This window comes from Cupressus sempervirens, chromosome 3 (assembly GCF_028749045.1).
Source record: "Cupressus sempervirens isolate cs-2001-9-10 chromosome 3, ASM2874904v1, whole genome shotgun sequence".
NCBI lineage: Eukaryota > Viridiplantae > Streptophyta > Pinopsida > Cupressales > Cupressaceae > Cupressus > Cupressus sempervirens.
Window position 1 is genome coordinate 974,135,393 of NC_143120.1, and position 12,128 is coordinate 974,147,520.

At 35.1% G+C, this 12,128-nt stretch overlaps 1 pseudogene; it reads right to left on the minus strand.

Annotated features, from left to right (window-relative positions):
* Positions 1-665: 665 nt before the first annotated feature.
* Positions 666-3,287, minus strand: LOC149569999 (cucumisin-like; annotated as a pseudogene).
* Positions 3,288-12,128: the final 8,841 nt, after the last annotated feature.

The window sequence follows — 12,128 nt, forward strand, 5'->3', positions numbered from 1 at the left end:
GGTAGCGCATTGATGGGTAACAAAATTCCTCTATACTCTAGACCCCCAAACCTGTCCATATGCATTTATGGGTATAAATTATCTGAAGAGCATTACTATAAACTTGTTCAAAACAAAACATCTTGATCAAATACCATAATTTTCCAGCAATTTTTCATTGGTAAAATTCATTACAACAAAACCAGAAAGGAAACTATAACCATTAATAATGGCAATAAAATTTAGATTGGGATCTAGAGAGACAGTTGTAGCAGCAATACTTGACGAATAGGTACACATAGATGCAATAATTATCTTAGCATATCACGCTAGATATACAAGAATGGGACTTCAGACGTTGTAATTGCCATAGCTCCAAGTCAATGATGCTGACAGTAGAAAATTATCATTTTGTACAGCTTGACTTTCAATTTTCACATTGTATGACTTCTCCTGGTTGGAGGATGTGAAAGTGACTATATCTGGTTCTGCTGTTACATTCATTCCAATGAGTGCCTCTATATTGGCTTGGTAAGTTGTGTTTGCAGGTCATACATTTTTAACTGTTGTTGGAAATTGAGCAAATATGGGCTCGCTTGCATTGCTTATAATCATCATGGAAGGATAGTTAAGTTCTCGTACTCCAGTTTCAGATAAATTTGAAGAGCAACTGGTAAATTCTCCTGTCAGCAAACGTAGAGATGTTTCATTGTACCCTTGACTACATAACATGTTGATATAAGAATTTGCATCGATGTCATACACAAGCCCTGGATTATGGCCTTGAGGGGATTAATCTGCCCTGCACCATATCCTAATTCTGCAACTTCATTGCCCTCTAATGTTGCATTTAATGTCGATGCTGCATTAAAAATGAAATTGTTAGGATAGATAAGAAATAATAAATTAATTGTTAGGATAGTTATTGGGTAGTAGAATGGATTTCCACCTGTGGTCATTAGAGCAGATTTGATAGCAGCAGGAAACCAGTCTGGATGAAATGACTTGACATATGCTGCTGCCCCTGTTGCATGAGAACATGCCATTGATGTTCCAGATACTATGTTGAAATCTCCTTGTCTTTTATCCAAAGGATCCATGCTCATTGGTGCAGCTTTTGACCAAGCTGCTATAATATCTACACCAGGTGCAATGATGTCAGGCTGTTAAGGAAATATGACTTAAGTGGATTAGTCTAATAATTAATTAAGATACACTTTTCAATTTCAATCAGACATTTTTCATACCTTTAGAAGACCTGGCATGATTGCGCTGGGACCTATTGATGAGAATGAAGCTACTATAGGTGCAGGTAAATCATTGCTAGCCACACTTTTTGGAATACTTGCAGTAGGAAACTTGATGAAATGTAGAAGAATGAAAAATAAGCTGCCTAGATTTAAGCATACGTTTATTTAGTGTTTTCATTTTGTTATTAGAGCATTCATATTAGAGTTCTTTTATTTTAATGATATTATTTGTAGCAGATGTAAATTCACAAAGGCAAACTTATTTCATCTATGCATTTACCCTGTGGAATTGATATAAGATTTGATAATTTCTCCCTGTTCGGATGAGATAACTGTGGCAGGGACCATGAACGAGAAATCTGTATCATTCATTGGATCATACATTATTATGGCACCTGCTCCTCCAGAGACATATACTCCACTATCTGGCAGAGAATGTAAATAGCAAAGCACTATTTTCCCTTCCACCATGTTGCGGTCCAGAGAATATAACCCACAATCGCTGACCCAATTCATAATCATGCAAATGGAGAGCTTTGAGTTCAACATAATGAACAAATTCAAATTCAATTTGAAGAAGCAATTCTTAATAAATTTCAAGTGATGTTGTTATGCATTTCACCGTGAGTCATCTGAAGAAAATCCGCCAGATACATTGGCAACGTCTCCTCCATATACCAAAGGATACGAAGGCTGCTCCAATGAATGTGTTTACAACATGCCCCTGTTTCACCATTAAAATAAGCACTTCAGATCTTTGATCAATTGCTGGGACACAATGATATTTGATTTATTTACCTCGAAAGACATTCCATTTCCCAAAGTAAGTTGTGATATGAAATGACGATCAATGGTGCTTGCAGCCACTGTCAGAGACCATGGTGAATAATTGCAAACAGATCCCTTAACAAAATCATTACAAGCACCATTTGATGATAACACCCTCCTCTTCATTGCACGGGATGCTCCTATTGCGATGGGATCTTTAAAGTAGTCAAGTGGGGGAAGTGGGCCTTGATTTGAAATGCCAATTGAAACAGAAATGACATCTACACCATCATAGATTGCATCATCAAACGCTGCAAGGATATGTGCAAAGCTGCAAGACTTTTCCCAACAAACTTTGTAAATAGCAATCCTTGCACCAGGTGCTCCTCCACGTACATCTCCTTGCCCTAATTCAAAGAGGCTGACGTTTCTCACAATGCTTCCAGCAGCTGTGGAGGCCGTGTGTGTTCCATGCCCATTTGAATCTCTCGGAGAGATGAACTCACCAGCCTCTGGTGGAGATCTCAAGCCTTTACAATAAAACTTTGCACCTATTATTTTCCTCGTTAATAAGTAAACACCTTTGTCAATACGGTAATATCTCAAAATAATTGTTGTCTGCAGGGTATGTCTAAACAGGAAGAGGGATTAGATCTCATATACTTATTGTAGATTTGAAGTCAGACGTAGTTTGGCAAGCTCCCCTCCATTTTGAGGGAATGAGGTCCAATCCAGTGTCATCAAAACTTACTGATTCTGGCCACACTCCTACACTCAAATCAAGATTTTCTGAACATATGAAGTCATTTTAGTCATAGCAATGAAGTTGCTATGTTATTCTTAAATATCATACATTAGAAAAAAAATTAAGTTTGGAAAAAATAATCAATTTTAGTCAAATTTAACACTTTTAGTTTAAAAATAAAGTCTTAATTTGTAATATTTAAACCATGAAATTTCTAACCTGTATCTAAAATTCTAACAATTATGTCACTTCGATAGTCCAGATGATTGGTTTGCTGAGAGAGCGGTAGACCCACAAAATACCATGACTTGCTTGTCAAGAGCTGAGCATTTTTGCTTTCAACACCGAAACTACATCATCTGTATCTGCAATTCACAAACAAGATTCTCAAAATAGATGATAAATAAGAATTTTGTGGTAAGTAGCCATTTTAGGGGCAATCTAATTACTTGAGAGGTGTTGGGCATGAGAAGGAGAGAGCCAAGCAGCAAATCCATTAAAGCTCTTCCAATAACTATGAACCAAAGAGTCCTCTGCTGCCTCATGGCTTAACATAGCATATTGAGGAAAAAATAAAATTAGAAATATAATTCTTCTTATTGGGACTAGACAAATCAAAATAAGACAACATTCTAGAATCTATACCATTGTTATCTTCCAAGGAAGATATTGATTTCTTGATGATTGAATTCACTATAGAAGAAGTATAAAATGCAACTTTTGACCTCTATCCAAACAAGGCCTTGGGACTAGACAAATAAAAATATGACAATATTCTAGAATCCATAGATCATTGTTAGCTTTCAAGGAAGATAATGACATTCTAATAGTTGGATTCACTATGGAAGAAGTAAAAAAAACTTTTGACCTTTGCCAAGGCCTTGGGACTAGATGGATTATTAGAAACCTTTTTCTATAATTATTGGTATTTTACTAGTAAATATGTTTTTAATTTGGTGGAAGATATCAAGAAAGAAAGGAGATTCATTAAAGACATGAAAAACATAGTGGTGGTATGATCTCAAAAAAGGAAATTTGTGAAACAATGAAAGATTATGGACCAACATCAATTTGCAACACTATCTACATAATTGCATCCAAATCCTTTGCTAGTATCTAATGAAGAAATTATTGAACAAACTTATTTTAGAGGAGAATAATAAATTTACTTTAGGATGGGACATTGGGAATAATATTATCCTAGCATTATAGACTATATATACAATCAAAATGGAACACAAGAGAGGTGTGGCCATAAAATTGACATTAGTAGAGCTGTTGTGATTTGTTTTTTGGATTTGATTATGTGAACAATTTTTTACATCAATGTTTTGGATCACACTCCATGATCCATCATCAAGATGCATGCATGCTTTCTCCTTCTCTTCTCTTGCATGCATCTTGATGATGGATCACGGAGTGTGATCCAAAATGTTGATGTAAAAAATTGTTCACACAATCAAAACTAGAAAACAAATCACAACACTGATGGATTGTGGAAATCTGATAGCTCTATTAGTAGAGCTTATGATAAGGTGTGTTGGGATTTTAACTTTTAACCTCTGTCTATACAAGGCCTTTAGAATAGATAGACTGTTAGGAAACTTTTTCTATAATTATTGGCATTTTACTAGTAAAGATGTTTTTAATTTGGTGGAAGATATCAAGAAAGAAAGGAGATTCATCAAAGACATGAAAAACACAGTGGTGGTGTTGATCTCAAAAAGGAAATTTGTGAAACAATGGAAGATTATGGACCAACATCAATTTGCAACACAATCTACATAATTGCATCTAAATCCTTTGCTAATAGATTGCAGAAATTATTGTATAAAATTATTTTAGAGGAGAATAATGAATTTACTTTAGGATGGGACATTGTGAATAGTATTATCCTAGCATTAGAGACTATACATACAATCAAAGTGGAACACAAGAGAGGTGAGGACATTGAACTTGACATTAGTAGAGCTTATGATGAGGTGTGATGGGATTTTTTTAATGTTAAATGTGCACATAGGAAATTTGATTTCCTAGAATAATGGATAGGAATTGTGAGATTTATATGAGATCTGTTTTTAGTTAACACCAACAAAAATTTACAAAGGAGAATAGCGAGGATTCTTGGATTCCAAATCGTTGCCCCCCTTCTACGTATTTGGGCGCTCCTTTATTTGTAGGGGAAAAAAAATGGATTATTGGCTAGATTTAGTAGACAAATGTCAAGTCAAAGTTGCACTGGAAAAATAAAATGCCTTTCAGATCTGGAAGAACAGTAATGATTAGAGCAATATTATTGGCTATCCCAATTTATCTGATTTCATGCTTCAAATTGACAAAAGATGATTTCCAAAATATCTAAGATAGATTGAAAAAATTATTTTGGGAAGGTTCCCAATAAAGAAAGAAAAATACTTATCAATTGGGAATAGGCATGTCTTATAAGAGAAGATGGAGGAGCTAGGTTGAAGAAGGAAGAGTTACAAAATATGACATTAGGAGCAAAATTGACATGAACACTATATAAACATCCCCACAAAGTTTAGCATAAAATAATGAGAAAGAAGTATATGGATGCAGAGAAATTTCCTAAGATACTTACCATGGGAAACTCTTCAAAAGGTTTAGTTATATAAACATTCATATATATGGCATAGTAGATGGATCACCATTAATTTCTTTGCAAGAAAACTAGGATATGGAAAAAGAAGGTAAAATCTTGGAGGGATTCAAGGAATTGGAAAAGACTTAAGAAGATTTATTTATTAATACTTGAATTGGGCGAAAGAAGCTGAAAGAAAATTTGGGGTATATCTCCACTATATTATGTTATTTGTATTAATGAAAATGAATTGAAATATGAATGGAGATTGATGGAAGTATGTGCGAGATCCTATGGATATAGTTAGGATTAAAGAGGGATACAATAAAATAATTTTATCCTAGGAAGAAGATGAGATTGTGTGGTCAACAACTAAATAAAAGTGAACACAATGTCATAGCTAAATACAAGTCAAAGGATGAATATTGGAATCAATGAGTGGTCAACAAAACTTTTGTTGCGCATATATTTTCTCTGAGAATAGGAGAATTTTTATGTAGTGCATTTCAAGGTAGAATTTTGATAGGTGATGGGTTGAAAACTATTGGTATTGTTGGTCCTATCATATGCATAATATATGCCTCTAAAATGAGGGAATAATCAACCATTTCCTATTAGGATGTCCATTTTATGTAGCATATTGAGATTGGTTAATAGAATCTATTAGTTAGAAACCTCCAAGACAAGTAAGTTTATGCGAGTTTTCATATAGATGGCCTAATCATGGTAGGTACTCATTATGGGGTGACATTTGGTTGGTAGGGCCATCATTAGTTTATTTTTTGAGTTTATAATCAATAGTAATTTGCAATCGTTATTTTATTTATGAGTTTGTAGTTTTTATTTTATGATATCCATTTTCTAAGTTTGAATTTTTTATTTTTTCACCACCGAGCTGTTGTGGCCTCACAACACATGCCCCTAGTTTCAAAATTTCTTATTAAGCATCTGGTCCAAAGCCTTGGTCATTTTGGATCCTCCCTTAGGTCTAGGTCAAAACTTGATCTTTGATTGGGAAGGGTCGACCAGTTAGACATAGATAAAAACATCAAGTTTAAGATTTTAATGTGCTTAAAGTGCGCACTTGCACACTTGTGCACATGTGCACTTCACCTTTGCTCTGGGGATGTGCACATGCACACCCTCAGAGGTGTGCATTCTCGAAGGTGTGCACCTACGAAGGTGCACACTTTGGTCCCTTGGGCACCTATATAAGACCCCCCCTCACTTGCATAATGCCATAATGAGCATGTGAACAGTTGTGCACATGCGCACATGCATATCTTGTCAAGGTGTGCATGTGCGCTAGTGTGCAATTGCACACTTTGCCATTTCTAGGGAAAAATTAGCACACTAGCACACTTGCCAAGGTGCGCTAGTGTGCAAAACTAGCTTTTGGGGGAAAAATCCACAGTCTTGTTTGTTTTGACTGGTGTTGATCCAATTTTTTGTCAGTCTGAGTCTTGTGGGGTCCTCTTTTGGGTCTTCCACCATAAGATAACTAATGTTTGCTTCTTTGTGTAGATAAAAATGCATCCTCATTATCCATAGAAAAAAAAATCCATGGTATTGCATGCGCATTTTCAAAACAGATGCCTTGGGATTTTAGATAGAAGAAGCAGGAGTTCAAATCTATGAAAATGTTGGGCTATAAATATGGCATAAATTATCAAAAAGGACAAAATAAGTACACTAGAGTGCTCTTAGACCTCATTTGAGAAAAACCTAGAAACCATTTTCAAAACTGAGAACTTTGATTTTTTGGTGAATTGAGCACCTTGCACAATTCCCTAAAGGTGCGCAAGTGCGCAATTTGGATTTTTGGATCCTGTTAGAAGGTGCACATGTGTGCATTATAATTTTGAGATATTCATAAGTTGAAGGACTCTAAAAGGTGTGCATGTGCGAAGGTGCACAACTTTACAACTTTTGAAGAGAAGAGTACATAGGTGTGCAAATAATCCTAAATCATCAAAAAGATCAAAGTACACAAGAGTTATCTAAAACCCCATTCGAGAAAAACTCAAAAACCATTTTCAAAACTAAGAACTTTGATTTTTTGGTGAATTAAGCACCTTGTACAATTCCCTGAATGTGCGCAAGTGTGCAATTTAAAGATTTGGTGAATGAATTATCTCTAAAGGTGTGCAAGTTCACATATCTAAAATATATATAGGCCCTTCAATGTCCTAAACATTACCATGGCTTCCATGTCTTTTGTAGCAGCTAAGATCACACTCAAACCCATGACTTTCAAGTTCTAGGGAATGCCCAAGAAATCACACTTCATGATTTCCGTAGGAAAGTGAGGGTAAAGTGTGAAGCTTTAGACTTATTAACTCCATAAGAAGTCACCTCTGCTATCCAAAAGTTCAAAGGGAAACATCGACACATCATTTTGGTATAAAGGGGAAGAAAACCCAGATGCTAGAAATCAAGTTTTGACACTTTGAAGATTTTTTAGATTTTTGGGTCCTGTCACCAAGGTGCACAGGTGCACTTTTCTCAAAGGTGCACTAACAATTTTCAAGAAGAAGCAGTGCACTAATAGTTAACTGCCAGTTGCTATTTTAGAGCATTCCATGCATCATAAATGTATTTTGATGGTAGTTCAACTCCTAGAAACATTCAAAGACGGCCAAGCTTCCATTTTTGGAGCTTCCAGTGACTCTTAGATCCTCTTGTAGCTTCCTTCTTCTTATCTAGTTCTTCTTTCATTATTTTAAGTCATGTAAAGGCTCATGCACCCATTAATTGATAAAAACAAGGGTTGAGACCTACTTAACACCATTTAGAGAGTCAGTTTGTATATAATTAGATTTGTTTTATTAGTTTTTTAAGCACAAGTTGCATTTTAAGAACTCTCTCTCCTAACACAAAGGGAGGAGATGATTTCTTATAAATACATGGATGCAATATGTACTCTAGGCCATTATTTTGATGCAATAATATATGCTATTGGTGCTCTCATTTTGAGTGTAGTTATTCTTTCCAGAGTGTGTTTTTTATGAATGCATGTTCATCAATAATAATGGAACCAATGGTTTTGTTGTGTTGATTTGATTGTAGAACCTTTTAGTTTTGGTGTTTTCCTTGTGTTAATGAATTCCATTGACATACCGACTTGGAGAAAAGATCACCTTATTGTTCTTGCATAGCTTCTTGTCTCACATGAGGACACTTTACGTGGCCTTGCAATTTGATGTGAAGTGAAACATATTTAAGTTATTATTGATTTCCCATCGACGATTGCATCAGTGGAATTGAGGAAGTTTTGCTCCTATTTTCATTGGCTTCCTACTCGATCTTTTCGATGATTTAACTCACAGATGTGTTGTTATCGTAGTTTATGTCAGTTAGGAATTTCCCTTTCAAGTTATTTGTTTTAATCTCTCATTATCTTATCTTTGTTATTTTCTTTGCTAACACTTGGTTAGAATAGGAATTCATATAGTTGCATTGATAAAATTGCATTCATCATAAAATAGAAAATACCCAAAAATATATCTCTTTTGTGGTTACTTTTCAAAACAACAAACAGATCAAACATATCATTCGAAATTGGTTGGAACCAAAAAAGGCCTCCTCGTGAACAAACACATTTATTTTCAATTGAGTGAATTTCAGTAGGTCGCAAGATCACTCGGAACCTTGGAGTTGATCCTAGATTAGCTTTATAAGAGAGGAGTTCAAAAGGATTCCTACTGTTCAACATCGTAGAAAATGACAACTCAACAGAAGTGGCGCTAGAAGGAGGGCCTGAAACCATTCCTCCCAAAAACCCAAGTTGTTGTTTGAAAATTCTACAATTTTTAGAAGTTTAGAAAAAATAAAAATAAAAATCCAAGTCTGTCACTATTCGCTGGTGCACTGGTGCATTTTTTGAAGGTGTACTTTTTAGAGGTGCACTTTTCTAGAATAAACACAAGTTTCTAGAATTGAATCACTTTCACAAGCCTCACAATGATAAAAGGATACCAAGGACTCCACCCATTCACATTACAAATTCCATCATCATCCACTCTACATTCTACTTCACACATTCCCATCATTATACAACATGTCTTTTTTCAATGCCTAGAGTTCACCTTTATATCTAACTGGTCCATTACATGACTTGCCCAAAAATCCTAAATTTTTTTGTCCATGATTCATCTATGGAAAATCACAAACAACATAAGATCATATTAAAATTTTGAAGGAAATCTGTAATCAAAACTAGATTCAACATATGGACGTGGTATGCCACTTTTTCCTTACACTTTGGGGGAAACAACATTCAATTGGTAGCTCAATCTACCACCGACATAAATAAGGGATTGGAACTCTTTTGAGAGAAAGTTTCTAGAACAACTCAAGATCTATATTGATCTAGTTATCCTACATCATTAGTTCATCTCAATTAAGAGAGATTCCCATGAGATTATTTCACAGTTTAATCATCGCTTCTATAGGATGTATCAAAGAGTGGAGTTTCCTTACATTATACCACAAGAGGCTATCATCCAAATCTATTTGGGAACAATGGATTCATTAACTTCTATTTTTCTAAGGAGGCTCCCACCTAGAGACATTGATAGCATTGATAAGGTTTTCAAAGAGGCTGTTACATTCACAAAGCAGACAAATACCCATGGTGGAGGGAACTTTGTGTCTTCCTTCACTTTGAACAATACAGTTACTGTTGCTCCAATGCCAACAATTACATACTCAGGCTATGAGCCCCAAAAGACTATATTCTTTGAGCAAAAGACTTCTCCACCTGCTAAACTCGAGAACAATATGGCTAGTGAGGTTAAGGCCATGAAGGAGATGATGTCTCTTTTATCCAGTGAACTCATCAAAATAAAATTGAATTCCTCAAGAAACCAAGGAAATCATCCAAGACAACTTGCTGCCCAAAACAACTATTATCAAAATTAGAGTAGAAATTTTGGCCTTTACAGTAACATCAACAATGAGAATAATGGTATTACAGGTATGAGTCCAAGTGAAAATGGATATGTGCACAATGATGTTTAGAATCAGCCTCCCCAAATCATAGAGGACTAACCTTTGTAGTTTAGTGCAATGCTGTTTGAATCATGTGATAAATCTATAGGAGGACAAAATGATGAAGATGATCAAGAGGAGTTTGTGTTCCCATTCAATGAAGAGGAAAAGCATGCACCCTTTGGGATACATGTTTATTGCAGCAATAATATGAACACACAAAGTTTGAAAAGTAGAGAAGAGTCTCTAATGGATGATGTCTCTCTATGGTTACATCCCACTCCTCTAGACATGCAGGTATGTAATACTCCAATTCATTATGAGGCTCCAACCAACATTACCCTGATAGTTAAGAAGAGATTACATGTAAAGGATGAGGTTTTGAAAGGTTTTATGGATAACATTACAAGAAATTTGAAGTGTCTTGGAGAAGGTCAGAATCCAAACACCCTTTTGATTCCTAACTATTGTTGCCTCCATCAAAGGATTCATTTAGAGTTGGAGTGTGCTAGTTGCCAAGATGCAGTATCTAATGTGTTAGTGTAGACAGATTGGCTTGTTGAAATTATTGGAAGTAATGCAATTGTTTCAAGTTTTGAAGTTGCAATAAGTGTAGCTATCCCAAGAAATTTTGAGGACGCGAGAAATGTTGAAGTTCCAAAACTCCATGGAGTTAAAAAATTCTCAAAGTTGCAAAAAATGATGGAAATATAGAAGATCCAGATTGGTGAGATTTTTGAATCAAGAAGTTGATATTGATTCCCCATTGAATAATGATAAGGTACCTCCCTCAAAAAAAGATATGTCATTAGAAGAGATGGATAGAGTGCTTAATTTGGTCTCAATCTTGACTGAGGAAATATCTATTTGTGGGTATTCTACACATATATTAGACCATGCAATAACTGAGTCATGTAGAATCCATCCATTTGGGTTCCATTCAGAAGGAAGTTGTCTTGATTTCTTGTTATCTTGGGAGATCACAATGGAGGGCAAGTGTGATTTTGAACAGGTTTCTTTGGGACATGAGGGAGGAAACACCTTGATTAATGACATTAATGATTCCTATAATTCGAAAGGAAGGCTTATGATTGACTTTTCTAGTCCCAAGGAACCTAAAGGTGACAATTCATGGTTTAAGGCTAACGATGGTAATAATAAGGACCATAAAAACAATGTTCTATCTTTTGGGTCTTGTTCTGATAGCTATATTACATCATCGATGCTAGCATTTCCATTTGCACATGGAGTTGTGTACCATGAGATAAAACCACAAAAAGGAGAAATTACAATGTGTGAGTGTAGCCCTATGGTGGGGGACTCAGTAGATTAGGTGATATCTTTCTATTATCCCTCTCAATTTGATGATTTTCAATTTGAATATGATGCTAAAGGTAAGAGAACTTGTTTGTGGATTAATCATGGATATAGAGAGTTACCACAACTTTTGATTTTATGTGATTTGTACCCAAAATTTGAACCAAGATTGTCCAAATTTTATTTTTCTAAGTACAAGGACAAGTCGACATTTTTTAGAACTATATGGGGTGGTTTATTAGTATTGCACATAATGAGAAATCTATTGATAACCACTCCAAATTCTTATTATTCAAGGTTTTCTATATATAAGTTTTTATTTTTTCAGTCTTTTTAGTTAGGTGTTAGCTTTCTATGAGTTGAGTCTTTTTGTTTGGGTTTCATATATTTTTGCTTCTTTTTCTTTTTTAGTCTTTGAGTATGGGAGTCACTATGTTTTTTGGGGTTGTTCCCAACATGTAGTCCACCCCAACTA